Source organism: Phacochoerus africanus, chromosome 16, assembly GCF_016906955.1.
Source record: "Phacochoerus africanus isolate WHEZ1 chromosome 16, ROS_Pafr_v1, whole genome shotgun sequence".
Taxonomy (NCBI): domain Eukaryota; kingdom Metazoa; phylum Chordata; class Mammalia; order Artiodactyla; family Suidae; genus Phacochoerus; species Phacochoerus africanus.
In genome coordinates, this window is record NC_062559.1 from 23,638,780 (window position 1) to 23,660,945 (window position 22,166).

General features: G+C 36.6%; 1 long non-coding RNA gene across 2 annotated transcripts in view; it reads right to left on the reverse strand.

Moving 5' to 3' along the window:
- Nucleotides 1-22,166, reverse strand: part of LOC125117243 (uncharacterized) — a 51,234-nt gene that overhangs the window by 26,094 nt on the left and 2,974 nt on the right. The window contains exons 2-3 of one of the 2 annotated variants that reach the window (XR_007132555.1): nucleotides 15,181-15,259; nucleotides 12,396-14,355 (exon numbers count right to left, since the gene is read on the reverse strand). This is a non-coding gene — a long non-coding RNA (uncharacterized LOC125117243). Of the gene's footprint in view, nucleotides 1-12,149; nucleotides 14,356-15,180; nucleotides 15,260-22,166 lie in introns of those variants that run through there. The other variant, XR_007132554.1, reaches the window with a different exon arrangement.

Below are 22,166 nucleotides of genomic sequence, written 5' to 3' on the forward strand. Positions count from 1 at the left end.
GTATTTTCTACATGACACAAAGCAAAATAACTCCATTCCTATATATATATATATATATATATATATATATATATATATATATATATAGTCATATTCCAGATATGGCTGAGAACTAACAACAAAGTCATCGGCTATTTTTCAATTGATAGTCCTAGTATGGAGTATAGAACATATATCCTCATGGCATTTTTAAAAAGACTATAAGTTTTTTTTTAATACTTGAAATATTTGATGAGTTGTTCTCTTATTCAATCAGTTGTTCATTCAACAAGTGCTTATTTAGCACCTATAATGTAAAAGGCACTAAGCTAACTTTCAGATGTACAGAGTAGAAAAGACATCTCCCTTGTCTCTTATAAAGAGAAGAAGAAACACAAAAACAAGACAAGGATATAAAGAACAGAAGGACAAGAAGAGAAGCAATTTCAATACTGTCTATGGTAAAGGTACACATAGAAGAGATAACCTACAGAGAGCTACAATGCTGTCAATTAAAAAAAAAATGCAAGAAGCTGCAAATTTAAAAAAGTTTATTTGGGGTCTTAATTGCAATTTGGGAGACACAGATCAAGGTCACCCTAAAAGAGTATTCCAAGGAAGAGAAAGAATCATGGGCTTATAAAGACAAAAAGCCACAAGCTTGTTAAAAGTTGCCTAGCAAGGATTGTGATCGACTCTGACGCCAGTCAGAAAATATTTATCCTGAAGGAATTACAAGTTGTTTTAAGTTAAAGGTCTGATTTGCAGATAGACTGCCTTATTTTAGGGTAAGGGTCCGATAAGTATCTTGAATTTCTGGCAGGTGTTCTGAGTGATTTCATTAAGTCAAAAGGTCAGATTCCATCCAGGTTGAGGTGTGCATTAAGCCACACTCCCTTAAAGGGCTCTTCTTGATTTTAGAGAGCTTTCTCAGCAATACTGACTCTATTTTTATTTTCCTTTTACACTAGATGTAGTGATATCAATGTTGAAACATTAAGTATGAGTTGGAATTTCTAGGAAAAAGGTAGTGAAGGTGGGGAGATAAAGAATGTGGAGGTGGAGAGTTGGAGGGAAAGCTTATTAGAAGACCCAGAGATGAGAGAGCACATGTTCAAGTCAGGAAGAGTTTCAGGGAGGAAGCACCAAGCGATGAGGCAAGTGAGATACACTTGAGTCAGATCAGTTTGAGTCTTGAAGAATGTTAATGATACTGACTTCATTGTAGGAAGAAGGGAACAATCTCATTGTAGGAGGAGGGAAAATACTGAAGGGGTTATAAGTAGCTTGTAACAACATGCAATTTGCTTTTCAGGAAATCCTATGACTGCAGAGGTGAATAGGAACCGAGGAAGACAGATTAGCTTTAATTAACCCAAAGACAAAAATCCCAATGACTTGATCTAGGATTATGGTAATGAAGACACGTAGGAGAAGCAGGAAAAAAAGAGGCAGAATTAACAGAATTTGCTCATTAACTGAAGGGCAGGGCGGGAGAATGTATCTCATTGGTGAGCAAGGCATAAAGGCAAGGAATCTGGCTTGTGAGGCAAAGTCCATTTACTCTTGATTCTCCACTGCTTAGCCAACTGCCATGCAGGACACAGCATTAAACAAATATTTGATGAATGGATGGATGAATATGGATTCATTGACTGACCACATGAATTCATTAATTAAAATGCAGAGGAGTTCTCTTGTGGCAGAAAGGGTTAAGGATTCAGTATTGCTGTCACTGCTATGGCTCTGGTTATAGCTGTGGTGCAGGTTTGATCCCAATCCCTGGCCTTGGAACTTCTGCATGCCTTGGGTGCTGCCCCCCAATTTTTTTTTTTAAAAGCAGAGGATTTATGGGGATAAGTTAAAACAGAATGAACATTGCTAAAGAAAAAGAAAGCTTGATTTAAACAGTTAAAATTTCCCATCTAGGTTGAGACTTCTGTGAGACTTTGTGGGATCTGAGTCATAAACTTAAGAGATTTAAGCAAAGCAAACAGTAAAAATGTGACTCAATGAATTGGTTGATGAAAAGAACATACAAACCCACACACAAATATATAACAGAGGAAGCTAATACTATGTGAGAAATGCATGCATTTTATGTGATGAACATATAAATACACTGTAGTTATCCTTTTTCAAACCAGTGCAAAATTGAAGTAGTATAATACAGAATTTAAAAACCAATAAGTATTCTCAGGTAGTGATCAATTTATACTTATTTTTAATTTTCCATAGAAAAGAGGGAAAGAATTTAAAAAGAATAACAAACTTATTGTTCCTAAATATAATTATTAAATAACTACAACAGTAAATATCTAATTTCTTTAAGTGTAAAAACTAGACTCAAATCTGATTAAGCACAGCTTGTGTAATTCTTTCCCATGAGAGTACAAAAACAAGAACTCATACAAGAAGAATATTTGGACCATTCATTTGATTAACAGCAAAAACCCCTTAACTGACTGCCAAATCTAAAGAAGCAAACAGGTAAGTCTGAGCAAGAATCAGGAAAAAAATTAAAGACTGCCGGTAGCTTTCATAGACAAGAACACACTTAAACCATTATATAAATATTCTACTGAGGGAATACTGGTTACAGTGAGATAGGAAAAAGAAAATCAAGTCAAGACAACCAATGCATCTTAAGAGACATCATATTGTGACATCAATAGTTGGTATTATGAATCTTTTTTCATGGGTGTGGTAAAGCCTGCTATCAAATCCAGTTTTTTAACTGGAAGACTAGCTATCAGCTTCTATTGCCCATCATTTGGCAGACAGCCCTTTGGGCTCTTTGATCTGCTCACCCCATGGCACTTTCTTTTGACTTGAGGCAGAAAGTAACCAAGCAGCTTTCATTAGGCAAAGCTTAGTTAAAAGTCAATTTCCTATAATTCTGTTCCAAGGATACCTCACATATCGCTGGTTTCACATACCATCCCCTAAGTTGCAAGTGTTATACCACATAGCTCAAATAATGGGACCTCTGAGTTGTCCTGAATTCTCAGGTTCAATCTCAGGTTCAATTCTCAGGTTCAATCTCAGGTTTTGTTTTGGTTTGGTTTGGTTTTTGCCTAGTAGCTCATTTCCACCCCTTAGATGAGGGACCGTCTACTTTTTTCTTTAAACTTCAGACTCTGGGTTTGAAATTTTATACCAGAAACATCATTTTAAATGTTGGAAATCCTATTATTTGTGTACCAGCCACTCAGATGACAACGGCATCTAGGTGTTAGTGTGTCACATGTCTGATTATGTTCTTTCCACACACTGAGATGGCTCACTTTTAAATTTTGGTGCCCACTGTCCCCTGAACTATGGCTTCAGTCACCCGTGGATTCTACCCACTCTGCTTAGTCTTAGTAACTTCTCTCCAAATCCAAGTAGTAGCAGTCATGTACAAACTACCCATAACAAAAATGCCAAAATATTACAACAATTGAAGGGTGCCAAACGGCAACCAATATAATAGCAGGGAGGTGAAACACTATAGGATAGCTTAACTCTAAGAATATATTTGAAGGAAAAACAAAGAATTACAAATGTATCCGAATAACAACTTGGCTGGACTGAAATCAAATACAATTTCAAATATAAGGAGTTCCCGTCGTGGCGCAGTGGTTAACGAATCCGACTAGGAACCATGAGGTTGAGGGTTCGGTCCCTGCCCTTGCTCAGTGGGTTAACGATCCGGCATTGCCGTGAGCTGTGGTGTAGGTTGCAGACGCGGCTCGGATCCCGCGTTGCTGTGGCTCTGGCGTAGGCTAGTGGCTACAGCTCCGATTCGACCCCTAGCCTGGGAACCTCCATATGCCGCCGGAGCGGCCCTAGAAAAGGCAAAAAAAAAAAAGACAATTTCAAATATAAGTAATGGCTATAAAATTATGTGTAAGAGCAACAACTAAGAGATTACCCTGACATACAGTGAAGTTGGTTTTTCTCCTTTGGAGAGCAAACTAATTATGAACCTGTGAGGTGAAGATACAGAAGTACAAGCAGGAAACTTTATCAGTACTATACAATAAAGGATAGTCTTTATGTAGATGCAATGAGGAAGGAAATGGAGTGGCAATAATATCATCAACAGCATTTTACCATTAATCACAAACATAGATTAACAATAAGGAGGCTCATTTCTCACTATAAAAGCCATTATATTTGTTACATCTATACCTACATCTATTTCAGAGGTTCTCAACTGGGGCAATTTTTCCTCCCAGGGGGATTTGGCAATGTCTGGGAATATCTTTGGCTGTTATAATAGAGGATGCTACTGGAATCTAGTGGGTAGAGCCCAGAGATGCTATTAAACATCCAACACTGCATAGGATAGCCCTCTAAAGCCAAGACTTATTGAGTCCAAAATATCAATAGTGCTGAGGCACAGCAACCCTAATAGATAGGTACTGAAATCTACCTAAGGCAGTTTTGACATTGCACACTACTCTGTTGACTGAGATTCGATCTCAGTAAGGAGTGAGGAAATGGTTCCAATATGCACAAGATTGAGTTAACATGGTGCCATGCGAAGTGAGGACCGCCTTTAGTTGTTGATTGAGGCTGAACTATCCATGATATAATAGAAAGAAAGAAAAAGCATTGTTACAAATAGTTTCTTTTCAGCCTACTCTTCCTAAGGCAGAATATTTAAATGTCATCATGCCTGTAACTGGACTCTATTTTTTCCCAAAATTTATCTCATCTTCATTCTTTTTTGATTAATAAAATGACTACTATCTTTTCCTCTTCCATCTCTTTAACCCTTGTATTCAATACATTGCTGAATCCTTTGATTGTACTCTGACTATATTTATCCTTCCATCTCTTTTATATTCTCAATATCACATTCTTAATCCATGTCTTCATTTTAATTTTCACAGACTATCACAATAGCTTTATAACAATACACAGAAATTCCATTATACAATTCATTTTAAGCATATTTCATCGATAAAACCTACTAAGTTTCTTTTTAAATCATGAATCTGAGCATATAAATTCTTTGCTCAAAAACCACTGTATTTCCCAATTGTATACTGAATAATCTGATCCCAATGTACTTCAGTTTCATTGCTCACCACTCCTCTACCTCATGAATGTCCCTCCAGAGCAGGAATACTACACTTCATTCAGTGATTATGCCCCAGTTTCTGGGATAAGCCAATTTCCATGTCTTTGCCCACATAGTTCACTCAACCTGAAACCTCTCTCCTGATTCATCCTGATACCTAGCTTTCCAGAACAACCTAGCTTTAAAGTTACCTTTTCTACAAAGTTTTTGCTACAGTGAACATTCATAGTAGTTTTTTTTTTTAATTTTTTTTTTAATCTCAGTAATGAGTCCCAAGTGCCAGTCCATAAACACTGCTGACGACAAACTTTTCTCCTGTCCACGATGACGAGATAAATAAGAACAAAGTAGCTCATTTTTATAAAAGTAAATTAATTTGAAGTTATCCTTTATTCTAATATTATACTCACCCTAAATTTTAGTTTAAAATACCATGTGTTTTTAAAGGCTATGATAAAAAAACAAAACAAACAAACAAAAAAAACAAAAAAAACACCTCACATGGTAAAAATAAAAGCTGGTAGGTAACCTTATGTTTGTCAGCTTGATTTTTAAGGGGAATTTCATTGGTCTATGAAATTCCAAAAATCTCGGTATCATATGTTAATCATATATTAGTAAATGGCCAAGGTTTTTTTTTCCTCCTTCAGATCTCTTTCTCCATGGTTTGAGGTGGCATTACTCCATGACATTCTTTGAAAAGGACTATATAAACTCTAACATAGACAGATGTTTGCATCTCAAAATTTCCTGCACTAGATGGTTAATTATGATGGAAACTGTGAGAAGTCACCCAGATCCTCCTTCCAGAAGGGCTTGTTACTCCAGCTGATGGAAAGGCTGTTGGCATCAGCTGCCAGCTGGCAGTCCTGACTATAGAGAACCACCTCATCCAAGGTCATGCCCCTCTCTTGGCGGCTAATATCTAATGACCAATTGACACTGTCTAGGAAATGCTCTGAAGGTTTAGCTCCACAGGTTTTTCTGGGATGAGACAAAGCTGTTGTTAGTTCCGCATCATAATTCAGCTTCTCCTTCTGCTTATTCCTGTTTTCTTCCTGTCTTTTCAGAAAGTGTTGAACTAACCAAAACACTAAACTCCATCTTAGAGTTACCTTCCTATGGAACATAACCTGCTTCACTAACTTTTTGAGATCCAAAACCATGTTCTTAATTTTTGTACCCTCCCATGAGCCTTACACTGTATCTTGAACATAATAGATGCATAAAGCAGTAAGAGAGATTAAGGCAGACTCTTTTTTTTAAAAAAAAATTTTATTATAGTTGATTTACAATGTTCTGCCAATTTCTGCTGAACAGCAAAGTGACCCAGTTATACATATATATACATTCTTTTTCTCACATTATTCTCCATCATGTTCCATCACAAGTGACTAGAGATAATTCACTGTGCTGTACAGTAGGATCGCATTGCTTACCCACTCCAAATGCAATAGTTTGTATTTACTAACCTCAAACTCCCAATCCATCCCACTCCCTCCCCCACCCCTTGGCAACCACAAGTCTGTTCTCCATTCTGTAAGTCTGTTTCTGTTCCGTAGATAGGTTCATTTGTGCCATATTTTAGATTCCAGATATAAATGATATCATATGGTATCTTTCTCTTTCTGACTTACTTCACTTAGAATGAGAATCTCTAGTTTCATCCATGTTGCTGCAAATGGCATTTTAGTTTTTTTTATGGCTGAGTAGTATTCCATTGTGTATATAAACCACTTCTTCTTAATCCATTCATCTGTCTATGGATATTTAGGTTGTTTCCAAGTCTTGGCTATTGTGAATAGTGCTGCAGTGAACACAGGAGTGCATGTATCTTTTTCAATGAAAGTTCTGTCCAGATATATAAGGCAGACTCTCCTGATTGAAGCCATAATTCCCCTTAGGTAAAAAAGACTCCATAGAAATACATAATACGATCATCATTTGAGTTTCTTTCACTGTGTCAATGTCATGGAAACTTTTCTTCAGTATTGGTAGATTCTCATGTTGGATTTATAAGCTGACATAAATACAATTTTAAATATCAAAATTATATGACGTCTACTTAGAAAGATTCATGGTCTCTAACAACATAAACAGACTCTAGCACAAAAAAGATTCTTAGGATGAGGAAGCCCATACACCCTTACACGGGACAGAAACCAGAGCACCCTGGGATCAAAGCATAAGAAACTAACGGATGCTCTCCTCCTAGCAACCATCTGAGTGAATCCACTCCCATTTTGGCTACAGAGTAATGTCTCTTGAAACTCAAATTTCAGGGAAGAATTGTTTGATTGACCTGGCTCAGATCACATGGTCATCTGTTCCAAGATGGCAGGACACCAGGACTGACCATCCTGTCAAGACTACATACAACAGGAAAAGATGAAGGTCTTCAAATGACAACTGAAGTGCCATTACTAAAACAAGGGTCGTGAAGACATGCACTGCACACTGACAAATCCAGAGAAACCAAGAGTTTTGGGATGAATCAAAGAAAGGTTGTAGCAGTCGTTGCTCAATAAATGTAGCCAAAATGCCCTGTAGTGTCACATACGCAGGGGTGAAAATATATAAATGAGATATGTCTTTATATTGAAGAAACTAGAATATAGAAAATTTGGATACTTAATTTATATCAGTCAAATATACAAAAATAATGTGAGAGAGTTCCCTGGTGGCCCAGTGATTGGGGATTGGGCATTGTCACTGATGCGGCGTGGGTTCAATCCTTGGCCCAGGAACTTCTGCATGCCATGGGTGCAGCCAATAAATAAATAAATAAATAAATAAATAAATAAATAAATAAATAAAAAACTTGTAAAAAAGATAAAGTGAGGACAGACTGCCTGAATTATGGAGATCATTGCCCCAATTTTTTCTCTTTGATAACGGATATTAAATAATAAATGTCATTTTTATTATAGTGATATAATATTTACATCACCTGTAATTCTGGATGGATGAAGTGGCTAATAGGATACTACTTATTTTCTTATTCCTCCAAAGTTAACCTTAATTGTGCATGCATTGTTCTTTTAAAATTCACTTTACATACCTTTGTGGTAGAGTTGCCAGAAAAATACAAAATAGCTGGTTAAATTTGAATTTCAGATAAATAATTTATTATAAGCAGTCCAAAATATTACAGGGAACACTGTTACAATAAAAATTACTCACTGTTCATCTGAAATTTAAATTTAACTGGGTTATCCTGCTTTTTTTCCCCTCTCTAAATCTGGCAACCCTACTTTTTGGTGTACACCTGGTATTTTTCCCTATCTGGGCATCCATTTTCCCTACCAATGATGTCTTATCAGTTCAGGCTGCTATAACAAAGTACCATGCACTGATTGGCTTATAGACAACAGAAATTTATTTCACAATTTTGGAGACTGAAGTACAAGATCAGGATGCCAGCGTGGCTGGATGACAGTGAGGGCCCTCTTCTGGGTGGCACTTTTCATTTTATTCTCACATGGCAGGGAGCGGAGGGAAGAACTCTCTGGAATCCCTTTTTTAAAGGTACTAATCCCTTCACGAAGGTTTCACCCTCATGACCAAATTATCTCCCAAAGGTGTCACCTCCAGTTAACATCACATTTGGGGGGTTAGGATTTCAACATATGAATTTGGGGGAGAAGAGACACAAACATTCAGTCCACTACACCTGGTAACCACACCCCTCATTTACTTTAGAAGCTATCTACCTTACTATTAGCATATATTTTGTGGGCAGAACTAACCTATCTTCCCCAGGTGAATGATGCAGATTTACTAGCCAGAACACTGCAAAACTCCATGCTACAGTGATTAGTTAAGTAACATGATGCTGGTCAGGGCGATGAGAACCAGACCTAAGACTTTTGCTCTAGCTGTGGGAAAAGAGGAATGTGCTTGTGTGTTTTTCCTGGAATTATAGTGAAAAAGGTAGGTGATAAGTCCTGAAGCTGCAGGTAGCCAGCACATTGAGACAGCCTGCAAAAGAATCATGGCTGAATAAAGCTGAAACGTAGAGGAGAATGAAGGGCTGAGACCTACTGACATCAATGAACACTAGGTCCAGCTAAATCTTAGAGGTTTATATTAAGAGGCCTTTTCACTGGTCAGTGAATATACCCAGTTCTCCTTCTTCCTTCTCCTTTTCTTTTCTTTCTTTCTTTTTTTTTTTTAAATAATCTGGTTGCTCTTAGAGTCTACCACCTGCAGTCAAAAGTCCTTTCTAGCAAAGACATTCTGAGGCAACAAAAGACATACACCATAAAGTTATTTAATAGAAAATCAGAGCGATACAGGAAGGCAAAATAAGCCAACTCTAAGTGAACACAGTTCAATGTTTTCCAGTATATGATATATACACTACTGACAGTACATGAGATGATTTTAAGCATTATACAAATAATTTTAAGTTTAATATTTTGATGTGGATTAAAAATATAGCTAGCATATCAAACCCAAGTGTTCTTTTAAAATATATTTGCTAAAGTAAAAAAAAAATGATTTAATTAAAGTTAGAATATAAATTCTTCTGGAGATATGAGGATATGGTAAACATCATGAAGCTATTGTGCAAATGTCTGAAATTTTGAAGGTACTCACATAGTTGATATGATAGCAACAAATTTTGTTCTGACTATCCAAGCAGGCTGGAGTAGGGCAGGTAGGGGTGGAAAAAATATATCTTATTTTAAAATTTTTATCAGAAAGGATTTCTGGGGAGCTTATTCTCTGTAACTAAATTCCAAAAGAAACTTCTCATTCAACACTTATAGAGACTATAAACTTAATTAAGAAAAATATCTCCTGAAGAAAAGTTTTGTCTTCAATATGAAAGTAAATTCATAATACTTTTTCTTATAATACTCTTCTATTAAAGTCAAGAGTTTTTACACTATAAGTTAGTGCATTTGATTCTATAAGGGGCTTAAGTTAATGCAGTACAACCATGCAGCCTCCCAGGGATCTAATTTAATGCAAAAATAAAAGTTAGGTTACCTAGGGGTTTCAATGGAAAGCATTAAAATCCCACATTTCTCTCTGGGTTTAGGGAGTGGCTGAATAGCAAAAAAAATATGGTTTATGCTGTCTGAGGTGGTTTTTAAGGACGCGTGTTCTATATTTCTAATTGAGGACAGACTCCAATGCTTTGAAAATCGAGAGAACAAAGGCAAGTATTATTAATGACAAAAAGAAAAGGCTTTTTGTGATTCAAAGAGTTTTCCAGCAACTACAATTAGGTACCTTCTCATTATAGGTAAGGTGTCAACATGATGTCCCTCAGAACAGAATATGCTATTAGAAATCCACATTTAGTAGGACTTTTCAGTTAGGAACTATAGGAACAGAAACTGGAGAGTGGGAAACTTAAGAATCTATTTGTTGAAGAAAGAGTAAGTATTATAGTGGAACAAAAGCAACAGGCAAATGAGAGGAACATCAGGAGCTGGCCTTGGAAAGCTTATCTTCAGAAGGAAATTAAAATGGCTTTAGGAAGAGTAAAACTATAAAAAACAAAACCTGACCTAACAGAAGAGAATGATAGAACATATCCAGAGAATAGAGCTCCTTGAGACAACACTAAGCTATACTAAGGAAGCAGGAAGAGAATATTGTTTTCTATTTTTAGGTCTGAAATAGTTTCAATCATTGCCTTGGTTTAAATCAGTATGAAGACTAAGATAAAGACTGTGACTGTTTTTGTAGTGAATTAGTTGAAGAAATGCTGACTCCAGAAAGATGAACTACAAAAGCAGTTGTTTCCTTTTAAGCCTTCATTTCTGATAATTTAAACATTTAAAAGTTATTTTTTCTTTTACTTGCATAAATGTTTACAAGAAAAAATATTTCATTAGTATATATTACTTAGAAATTTATGGAAACTAAAAGGGAATTAAGGGCAGAATATTAGAGTAAGAGAATGTAAGTCTCTTTCTTACCATATTTCCCATAAAATCAGCAGATACCTGATACTGTCTTAAGAGCACTGGTTTCCCCACCTAATGATTACATTTTAAACCTTGACTTACAAAAATCCTAACATACTGTATTCCCAACAATTGTATACTGTCAACTTCTCTCTTTACCTATACTGACTGCTCCAACTTGCTCAGGAAATAAGATTGTTCTACACTAGCAACATCATACCTTGATTATCACCTTTCTTCACTCTCAGAGTCACAATTCTTTTCTTTATTTATCACTTATAGCTTTGTTAATTCAAAAGAAATAAAATGTTAAGAACTTCCAGGAAGAAAAGTATGTTCATTTTTCCTTGAGAAATTTATGTTTTTGATTAATATATATATTTTTTGATTGGTGAATAAAACATTCAAAATGATTAGCTTCTAAGTCTTTTTTTTGTTGTTGTTTTGTTTTTTTTTTTTGGCCATTTCTTGGGCCGCTCCCGCGGCATATGGAGGTTCCCAGGCTAGGGGTCGAATTGGAGCTGTAGCCGCCGGCCTACGCCAGAGCCACAGCAACGCGGGATCCGAGCCGCGTCTGCAACCTACACCGCAGCTCATGGCAACGCCAGATCGTTAACCCACTGAGCAAGGGCAGGGACCAAACCCGCAACCTCATGGTTCCTAGTCGGATTCGTTAACCACTGCACCACGACGGGAACTCCGCTTCTAAGTCTTTAATGCTGCATTTTTGCAGTAGAAATATTCAGATTATTTAAATATATCATATCATTCCTAAGCAATACAGTGGTATTACTGAATGCACTTCTATCATTAAGAGTCACTGCCACCTTCTAAAGAAAATTTTGTTTTCATTGCTTCTAAGATTGTTATGTATCAGGAGTGTCAAAGAAAAGGAAGTAAGATTATAAAGGAACTGGTACCTGACAAAAATTCTTCCAATGAAAACAGCTGGATTTTGAAGGAACTTACCTGGCTGCAGAGAATGGGTTCAGCATTTATATCCAAATGGGTAAGAACAGAAGTCTTAGCCATGATTCAAATATTTCACCTTGGGAGAGCTAAGCTTATTTGGAAGAAAAGGAGATAGACAACTACAAGGAATCTGAAGTAGTATCTTAGAACTTTGAATAGTGTACCTTTAGTTTTTCCCTACATTCCTTTCTTTCCTCCCTTCCCTTTTATGTTTCTTCAATTCTTAGTCAACAAATATTTACTGAGAATGTGTGCTAGGCTATGGGGGATTATGTGTCTGAAAAATACACATATATGGAGTTATATGCACATAAAATACAGGATCCATCACCTTAGAATCAAATGAGGAAACAAATAAATACAAATAAATTTAATGCATTTTAAGCTATAGTGGAACGGTGTGCAAGTTTCAATGTGGGCACAGAGGAAGAGGGGCACCTTACCTGGGAAATTCAGAAAAGGCTTCACAAAAGTGGTAAATCCTTGTCCTGATGGTTGAAGGAGAGCTTGCCACACAGACTTAAGGAAATAGGAGAGAGAACATTCCAAGCAGAGGGAATAAGATGTGAGATGACTCACATCACAAGCACTGATGGAGGGTAAAGCATGAGGCTTGAGTGCAGGGGGAGGAGTTACCAGAGTAGGAACTGAATAAGGAGGAAGGGACAGATATTGAAGGGTCTTTATATCTAAGGAAGAAGCTTAAGTATTACCCTGTTAAGTAACAAGGAATCTCTGAAGAATTTTTTTAGGGAGGGCAACATGATCAGCATCTCACTTGCTAGTAAAAATGTGCAGGATGAACTAGTGAGCAGCACAGTGAAATTTAAAACAAGGAAACTAGGAAGGCAGTCAGTGATAGTCTGATTTGGGGCATGGGCAGAAGAGATGAAAGAGAGATGACAGAGAATGAATAGAGGTAAAACCAACAGGATATAGTGGCTGGAGATTAGAGGACAAGGACAACATGAGGGATAGAAGAACAGGATAGTTTTGAGGTTTCTGATTGGAAAAGAGTACCTGGCAGTGTTATTCACTAAGACAAGAAAATACCTGAAGAAGAAAGATTAGCAACAAAGATGAGTTCAAATTCGTGCAAGTTGTCTTTAAGGATTTATCAGTTGGAACTGCAGATCTTGAGTAAATCCAATCATGCTTGGAGGGCCTGAAGAAGATAAGATTGGGATTTGTATGAACCTGCATTAAAACAGGAAATTGTGACAGGGTGACACATGCTCCTTATGTGTGTCAGAACATTATAATGTGGATGCACACAGATACCTTCATTATGTAGGAGTTGAGTCATCATACCAAGTCAGTTCTGATGCTTATTAGAGCTTCCCTCTTACATGGATTCAGAGTCCCAATCTAAGTGAGTGTAATGTAAACACAAAAGTTTTCAGTACAAAGAGTATCCAGGTGAAAAAGAAGTACCAGCATTCCATTGTCTTTATCTTCCTAACTATTCTAAAGCAGGAAAAATGGAAATGTAAGAAAGAAAATATGTAACAATTTTTAAACCACTTGTTCAAATTAGTTTAAGATGTTATCTTAGTCAAGGATTTTTTAGTTGCCAGTAAGAGAAATGAGACAGGAGGGAAGGGGGCAGGGCACAACCATGAAAAGAAAGACATAGCCATTGAAGATACCACATAAACTGGTTAGAACCAACTAGGCCCAAGATGGTAGAAGGTTTGATTTCCAGTGGACCTTGAGCCTCATTATATGTTCACTGTAATAAACATTAGCATGCTACACAGCATATCCACAGGCCAATTCCTAGAAATCCCCACCCCTCCTCCAAAATAGTTGGAATAATCCTCCTGCTTATGAGCCTATGAAATTACCCAGCCCATAAAAACTAACCAGGCCCACAGCCCAAGGTACTCTAGCCTTCTGAGATGATCCATACTCTGCCTATAGGGGGTGTGTCTTCCAGAGCCATTCTCACCTTCTGAAATGGACTTCATTCTGCCTATGAAATGTGTATCTCTCTAAATAAACCTGCTTTCACTTTACTATGGCTCACTCTTGCATTTTCTCCTGTGAGAAGCCAAGGACCCTCTTAGTGGCCCATCCCAGAGACTCACCTGAGACCTGGCACATGACTATCTTCTCACACCCCATTTTCTTGAAACATCTTTTCAAGAAGATGGTCTTCTCCCTCTCCCCACTTTTCCTTTGATTAGAAAAATGCAGCCCACTTTCCTGCCCGCTTGTATCCTTCACAAACATCCTATTTTAATAAATCTACTTCTTACCTATCACTTTGCCTTTCCCCGAATTCCTTCTGCATTGAGACATAAAGAACCTGAGCTTCATTAAGTCCTGGGATGAGTTGTGCAGTTTTTAGTTGAAAGATTGGGGATTCAAGTCCCATCTGAGATGTGGTTTCAGAAATACCTGGAATAAACCCCAAAAAAGAGGAATTTATATAGGACAATGGAGAATCCAGGAGAAGGAACTGATACTGAGCCTCACCTAGGAACTAGAAAGCTAAAGGGGGCACAGGCTTCTCTTCCTTTTATCTCCCGCTCTAGAGAGCACATGATCTCTCATCTTTGCTTTGTCCTTTAAGTCTTCTTCATTCTGATTTCTCTCTAAAAATTGCTTTCTCTTCCTTCATGAACACAGCAGAAAATGGCTAGCCCACGTTCCTTTCATTCATAGTCCTTCATTCATGTAATTAGCATATACAATTATCTAGAACATGTGATTCTCAGATCTCAGGAAACAAATTTATTAACTCAGCAGATATTAGGTATTTAGCCCTGGTCCAGTCTTCTATGGCCAGAAGGTCCTTAAAACCTTAGATGTGACTTTTTAAGGGTAAGGTCACAAGATATAAATGTGGCTACAATTACTCAAGAGAACGAGTATCAGCTTTTAAAAAGAATAGGTATCTATTATAGGAAAATATAGAAGGATAAAGATGGCATGTAGAATCTGATTTGAAAGTGATTTGAAAACTAGCAATAAGCAGATTTGAAAACTAGCAATAAGCAGAAATTCTGATGGGAAAAGTACAGCCAAGAGGAAATGAATTTGAAAACATATATACGCTGATATCTTTGAATCAGATACTGGGACTGGAAACTTAGAAGGCCAAATACAACCTCCCAAGGTTATTTCAGCTAATAATATTGTACTTGTCCTTGAGAATTTGCTTTCAAACCAATTTTTCACCCTTCCTCTGCTCAGTTCTGTTCTGTAAAGGGTCACTCTTACCAGATACAATTCCCAGCTTCCAAATCAGCTGATTTCCAGCTGGGTTCACCCGATGACAGGCACTTGCAGGACTGGAGGACTGGGGAAAGACAGAAGTCAGAAAATGTCTCCCTTTTCCTTCTCCAGCAGGCCCCTCTGACAGCAGACTTGCCCCCACCAGCCCCCAACACCCCTGCGCCCCCCATGATCCCAGCTTCTGTTGAATAGGCCAACTGCTGTTCCAGCAACTGCTAGGTGACTCTAGTTCTACCTTTTCCCTTTGTCCCTCCAGCCTCAAATTGACTTTGTATTGTTGCTAATTTAGCTCCTATTGTTCCCTATTTGGCTTTTCAGCATCCCTATTGCCTTTGAAAACAATTTCCTGGATTAAATTCATTCTGTCTTAAATGTTTTAAGTAATTTATGATTTTCCTCGTTGGAATCAGTTGGAGCTGAAGGCAAGAATCTAGGTGCTTTAGAGACTAAGAAATGATTACTTTTTACTTATCCCAGCTAGCAAGTTAAATAAAGACTAAATGCCAACCAAGCAGAGAAAAACAATTATTGGATTTGATAGAGATAATTTATATCCAAGTACTATGTTTACCTTAAACACCTGTCAGTATTGCCTTCTTGCCCTGCTAGGACTAGTTATTGAGGAACTTCACTTGCAGCTGATGCTTCAGATTGTCACTAGTCTATTCAATGCTTTTGTAGGAATTAGCAAAAGATGTCTCCTCTTGGTACCAAGGCCCACGACTTGCATAAGAGTGTGGGCCAAATTTTAGCTCATACAAACCTAGAGATTATCATTTGGCATGCTGTGAGTGCAAAGGAAAATCATGGATTTCAAAATCTTGCCCTTAAAGGAACTACATTGTTGGTAGTTCACCTTGACCAGTCCATGAACCCAGCTCCCAGATACTGGGTGTTACCTGCTAAGGGCTCACAGTTGCTCCCGTCTCCAGAGATGTGGCATTGCCTTTGGCTAATGGGAGTCATCACCCAAATCGCTTCCTCCTCCCAAAGCCAGTGGCTGAGTGTGTAATAAATGACACACAGAAGATTGATCCTCTTGCATCAAGGTAGCATTTCTGTGGAGTGATTTATGCTCCAGTGCTCCTGCTCTTGGAGAGGCTAAGGCTACACTTCATCTGAGTCATTTACATAGCTATTTCCCCTTCCCTTATAAAACCTTGATGAAGAACATTCCTTCAATAACTTTTGTGTGCCTAAATCCCAGTTTCAGGCTTTGCTTCTAGGGACCTGCTCCAATACAAGCATTCATTATGTTTTTTTTTTTTTTTAATCTCTAGAGGACAAATAAATTCTCAACAAAACAGGAATAATTTAAATAGTAATATAAAATTGGTACTCTATTATTAAGACTTAAGGATTCAATCTTAAAATAATATGAAAATTTGTAATTACTAATGATATGGCACAAAATATATTTTTGGTATTGGAAATTTAAGAACTGAGAAAACAGAGGATGCAATAAGTTTAAAAAACTGGTTCCATACTCTATATAGGGTTTTCAGGTTACACATGTTTATAAAGTACAGGTAAATATAGCTAAGTGAAAAAATACTATCAAGAATCTTTGAGATCCTTGAACTTCAGTTCTACTTAGGAGTAACAGCTACCATTTACTGAGCTACCATTAAGTGCCAGGCTTTTCAGCAGGTACTGTTACATACATCTTTTTTTCAATTTTACTCCCTACAACAATCCCATGAGATAAGTATTATCTGCACTTTACAGATGAGAAAACTGAGGTACAGTGAAGTAATTTGACCACTGTAGAGCTGGTCTTCAACCTAGGTGTGTCTGACTATAATTACTGCATTATTTTCATTATATTATGCTGCCTCTCAATGAAATGTTTAGACACACTTAATTAACAGCTGTTATGTAACAAGCCAAATATATCCACATGTTTTCTTATACTTTTTGCCTTTTCCATTTTTAGGCATTGGTGAATAAGCAGTTTGAACTAATAATTGCTAAGGTCTCTTGACTCCCAAACAAGGAATAAGGAACTTATTTTAACATGACCGCTCACTGGCTAAATTATTTGAATGTTCAACTATTAAAAAACAAACAAACTGGTAATATTAATGTCTAGCCATGGGGATTTGAGAGGCATGACTGATTTAACAATTATTATTATACAATCCAGTTTTGAACATAAATGGTACATATTAGAACAATACCTCCATGAAACCATAGTCACCAATTACCCATTCTTTTCTACTGAGGTAATTAAAAGCAGTATTTTAAGCTCAGGGGATTGTAATTCTTAACAATTCCTCTTCCAATAGATGCAGGCTTGTAATAAGACTTATATACTATTCATTTTTATGCTACCAAGAGGTTATTTGCAATATGAAAAAATCATATTGTTTATATTCTTTTATGTATTGCCTTTTTACCCATTACTTTTTAAAATGCTGGATGTCTTTTCCCATGGGATCGGTTATACAATTTTAAAGCCGAAAAGGACCTTAGCAACCATTAAATCACTCCTTCCATTTCACAAAGGAGTCAATGGAAGCATACAAAAGTTGAGTAACTTCACTAAGATTACATGGCTAGTTAATATGAGAACCTGGATTAGAACAGCTAATCCCTGTTTGCCCTAGCAGCTGTTTTGCCAGATGTGGACAAAGAAGACATTGTACCTACAGTTACATTATTTAGGCCTTCAACAGATGCGAATAAACTCCAGTGGCTTGTAGTTCCCTCTCAAAAAAGGAATGGGGTTCACATAGTCTGTCATATAATGCTACCTGTCATATGCTGGGGCAAGGGGGTGAGAAGGTGGTTGCTGGTGGCAGTAAATTTAATCCCCTGGATCCTCATGAAGTTCCGTCCATCATAATCACCAGGAAGGCTTTTTTAAACATAGACTGATGAGGGCTACCCCCAGTATTTCCGATGCAGCTTCTGACTCAAAAGTGGGGCCCAAGAATTTATATTTCTAATGAGTTCCCAACTGCTACTGGTCAGGATACACATTTTGAAAACTATTCGTCTATCTCCTCAGGCCCCTAGGGATGTTAGTCTATTGCATTTTGTCCTGGTTCTTGTTCTTACTCTAGTCTTTGCTTACAGAGTTGCTTTCCCAGACTAAATCAAGCCTTGATTTATTGTTCTGGCAACTGCATCAAGCTAAAAACTATTATTTCCAGAAATCCCTAACAATATACCCTACATTTCTCCTCTCAAACTGGGGCCCTGGATACCTTAGGCTGCTTGGGAAAAAAAAAAAAAAAATCACTCCATGCTCTGGACTTGCATCAACTTGCTGGCCATCTAAGGTGGCTGTCATTCCTGTCTACTTGTTAGCCATAATCCCTGTCTCTGCTCCCATTAGGTTGTGTGCTGACTTCTGCAGATTGTATTTTTTCTCTAAGTGCTCTCAGAATATCACATGCTTAGTACTGTGTAGCAGAGTCTGGACAAGACTCTAGTGTTCTTGACTTGCCTTCAGAGGATGTCCATCTTTGTATCGTTTGAAAAACATTCATATATTGTGCCTTGGATCAGAAGTGATCACTTGGTTTACAAGAATACACTTAATATCACATAGGTTCAATGTTATGAATAAGAAGATACTAAGATGAAGAAGACAAGATCTCAGCTCTCGGAGAGCCTTAAGATTAAAAATGGAAGAAACAGACATTTAAAAATAATTATAATTTCCAAATGTAAAATCTGTATATCACTGGCTTTGACAATGTATTATGCTATATTAAAATGACATACTACAATCTTCTTTAACAGATCAGCTAAACAGCTATTCACAGATAAATGACATCAAAATGTATGACCTTATTATAGTACTAATCCATTCAACCATTATCAACTTCTCAAGGGCAAATAACCTAGTTTTGGAGGAAAAATTACATTGCTAGTTCTTATTAAAGACAAAAAAAAATGCTATAAAAAGGACTGCTTACTCCCAAGAGACAAGTTGTATAATACTTATATGTATGTATGTATATAATACACATATAATACATTATACATAACGCTATCACTTTCAAAAAATTGGAAAACAAGTACTAGTCACGTCTAATATTTTATATTATTGCTTTGTCTAAAAAGATCTCCTCTCCAGTCATTTAATGTCCTAAAGATCTACTGTCCCTTGCCATCTTCTCCTAACTGAATTAACTAGTTGCTGAGTACCTACAAATACTCATCCTATTTACTCATCCAGGAAATTTCTGACTTTATAAATCTTCAGATCCCTAAAGCTGAACCTGAAAGATCAGGCTCTCTTGCAGCTAGGGCCCAGGTTTGTGACTTTTCTCTAAACAGACAACTCATGGGCAACTGTGATTTCAAAGCACAGAAAGAAGCAGGTGGTACAAGTAATCCATTATGGCCAAGATGGCAGCAGAAATATATAGCTTTTAGAAACCCAGAAGAGTTCTAGTTTCCAGTTCCTAATTTTAGCATTGGATTTATGGTGTCCATGTCCAGAGATGACAGATGAGAGTTTGCTGTACAGTTCCAGAGTGAAATGTGGATGTAGTTTCTAGTTGTATAGAATGAATCAAGAGGTCTAACATTTAACCAACAGGCATTTCAGAAAGAGAAGAGAAAAACTGAGTGCAGAAAATGATGAGAAAGTAACACGAGAACTTTGCCATACTAAAGGACATGAGTTTTTAGATAGAAAGGATCTTTGAAATACTCGGTACAATGAATATAAAAAGATCTCACTATTGGTACATCATCAAATTTCAGAATTCCATGAGCAAACAGAAGATCCTAAAAACTTCTAAAGCTAGTAAGAAGTCACACACAAAGAATCAGAATCAGAATAACATCGTCATATTTCAATAGCATTGTTAAGATTAGAAATCAAATTCAAATTTTGAAGGACAGTGGTTTTTAATCTGAAATTCTAGACCCTGTTATACTATCAACCACTTGGGAGATTAGAATAAGACATGACATGATCTGATCTTCAAGGTCTCAAAAATGTGTTACTTTCTCTATTTTTCTAGGGAAGTCTCTAATGGACATATACTACCAAAATAAGGGAATAATCCAAGATAGTTAACAAAGCATCCAAGAAATAGAGAGCTCAACTCAGAAAAGAGGTGAAGGGAAATCCCAGACAACAGTCACATGGTCAAGACAGCAATAGTTTAGAATAACATAGGACAGTAGAGGGCCCTAGGGGAGAGGTCTCTAATAAACACACAAGCACAACAGAAGTACCTCTAATAGATTCTTGATACATTTGATTACTGGGAAATAATAGTATGAGGTGAGATTTTACAATTGTTGAAGAATTTGGAAGGGGTTCTCTTGTGGTGCAGTGGGTTAAGGATCTGCCATTGTCACTGCAGTGGCTTGGGTAGGTGCTATAGCTCAAGTTTGATCCCTGGCCCAGGAATTTCCATATGTGGCGAGAGCAGCCATAAAAAAAAAAAAATATATATATATATATATATATATATATTTATAAATATATATATATAAATATATATATATGGAAGAAATGAAACAATTAAATAAAAGAATATTTGAGGAAGTCATTGAAGGGGAAATAAATACAAAGTTAAAGTAGTCCAAGAATGTAAATACTATATTCATAGTGCAATATTTGACTCAGAGAATAATACATTATTCTATGTGATAATGATTTACACACAAATTGTGCTATAACTATATTGGGGGAGGAGAAATAGGGAAGTGGTAGTTTAAGAGAAATAAATCCCCATCATATATAATGAGAAGTTAATAGATAAAGCTTTAAATTTTTTTCTTCTGAGGAATGTGTTTATTTTATTTTTCTATATTACTCAATGAATTTATTACATTTATAGTTCTAGAATGATAAAGCTTTAAACTGATCAATCAATACATAGTAGTTTAGTATATTATTTAGAAATATATACATAAATACCAAAAGAAACAGTTCAAAGCAGTCGACTCTAGGGAGAACATATGGGGATAAAGAAGAAAGCATGGAGTGTCTGGGTTTTGTTGTTGTTACAAGCTTTGTAATACTATTTTATATTTTAGAGCATGTGAATGAATCACTTTTTTTAAATCTCAATTAAGAAGATAAAGAAAATGAATAAGCCTGGATTTCAACTTTGAAATGGAAAATGAACTACTAATAAACCTGAAGTAGGAAAGAGGAATAAAAATGAACACAAAAATTACTGAAATAGATATAACAAACTTGATCAATACAACTACAAAAAAAATTATACGTAGAAAGAAGAGTCTATATGCTTCCTCCCAATTAATGTGTGGAGACGTGTGGCATCTTCAAATCATCACAAGTAACCAAACTGCCTACTCATCTATAATGTAGATTGACCTTGAGCCACATTATAATAAAGAAGCCAATGTTGTTTCCCTCTCATCTAGAATAATTCACCTGAGAGCCACTGAATATTCATTAAAGTTAATGAGCAGTGAAAAACCAAAACCCAGTAAGCTGCATCCTGTGAACTATAATGCACATAGGTCTTCAAATCATCTCTTGAATAAAGGTATGTATCAGGTATCTGGAAACTAGTGGTAGTAATTATTACTGGTAAGTCACTAGCTTAATTAAGAATTCAATTTTGCAATAAGATCAATAAGAAATTAGAATGGGTTGTAAACAAGCTATCTACTTTTTAAAAAAAGTAAGCCCCAGAGAGGTTTGCATTCAAAATGAATTTAATGGGGAAGGTAGGGTTTATCATTTACTAGCTTACTTTTCAAGATTTTAGTTGATGAAAAAGAATTTAATTTGGGAGAACAAGGACTAGCACAAATTCTTTTAAACACTGCTATATGCAACATTCTCATAAACATGGAGAGACGTTTTACAACCTGAATATTTTACACCCATGGCACCTGGAGGTTGCATGGGGAAGTGACCTTCATCGCCCCTGCAGTATCCGGGTTCTATCTCTGTAACTCAGCTCTGCCCCCAGGGAAGCAGCATGTCAGTACTGGTAATTATGACTACAAAGGTTGCT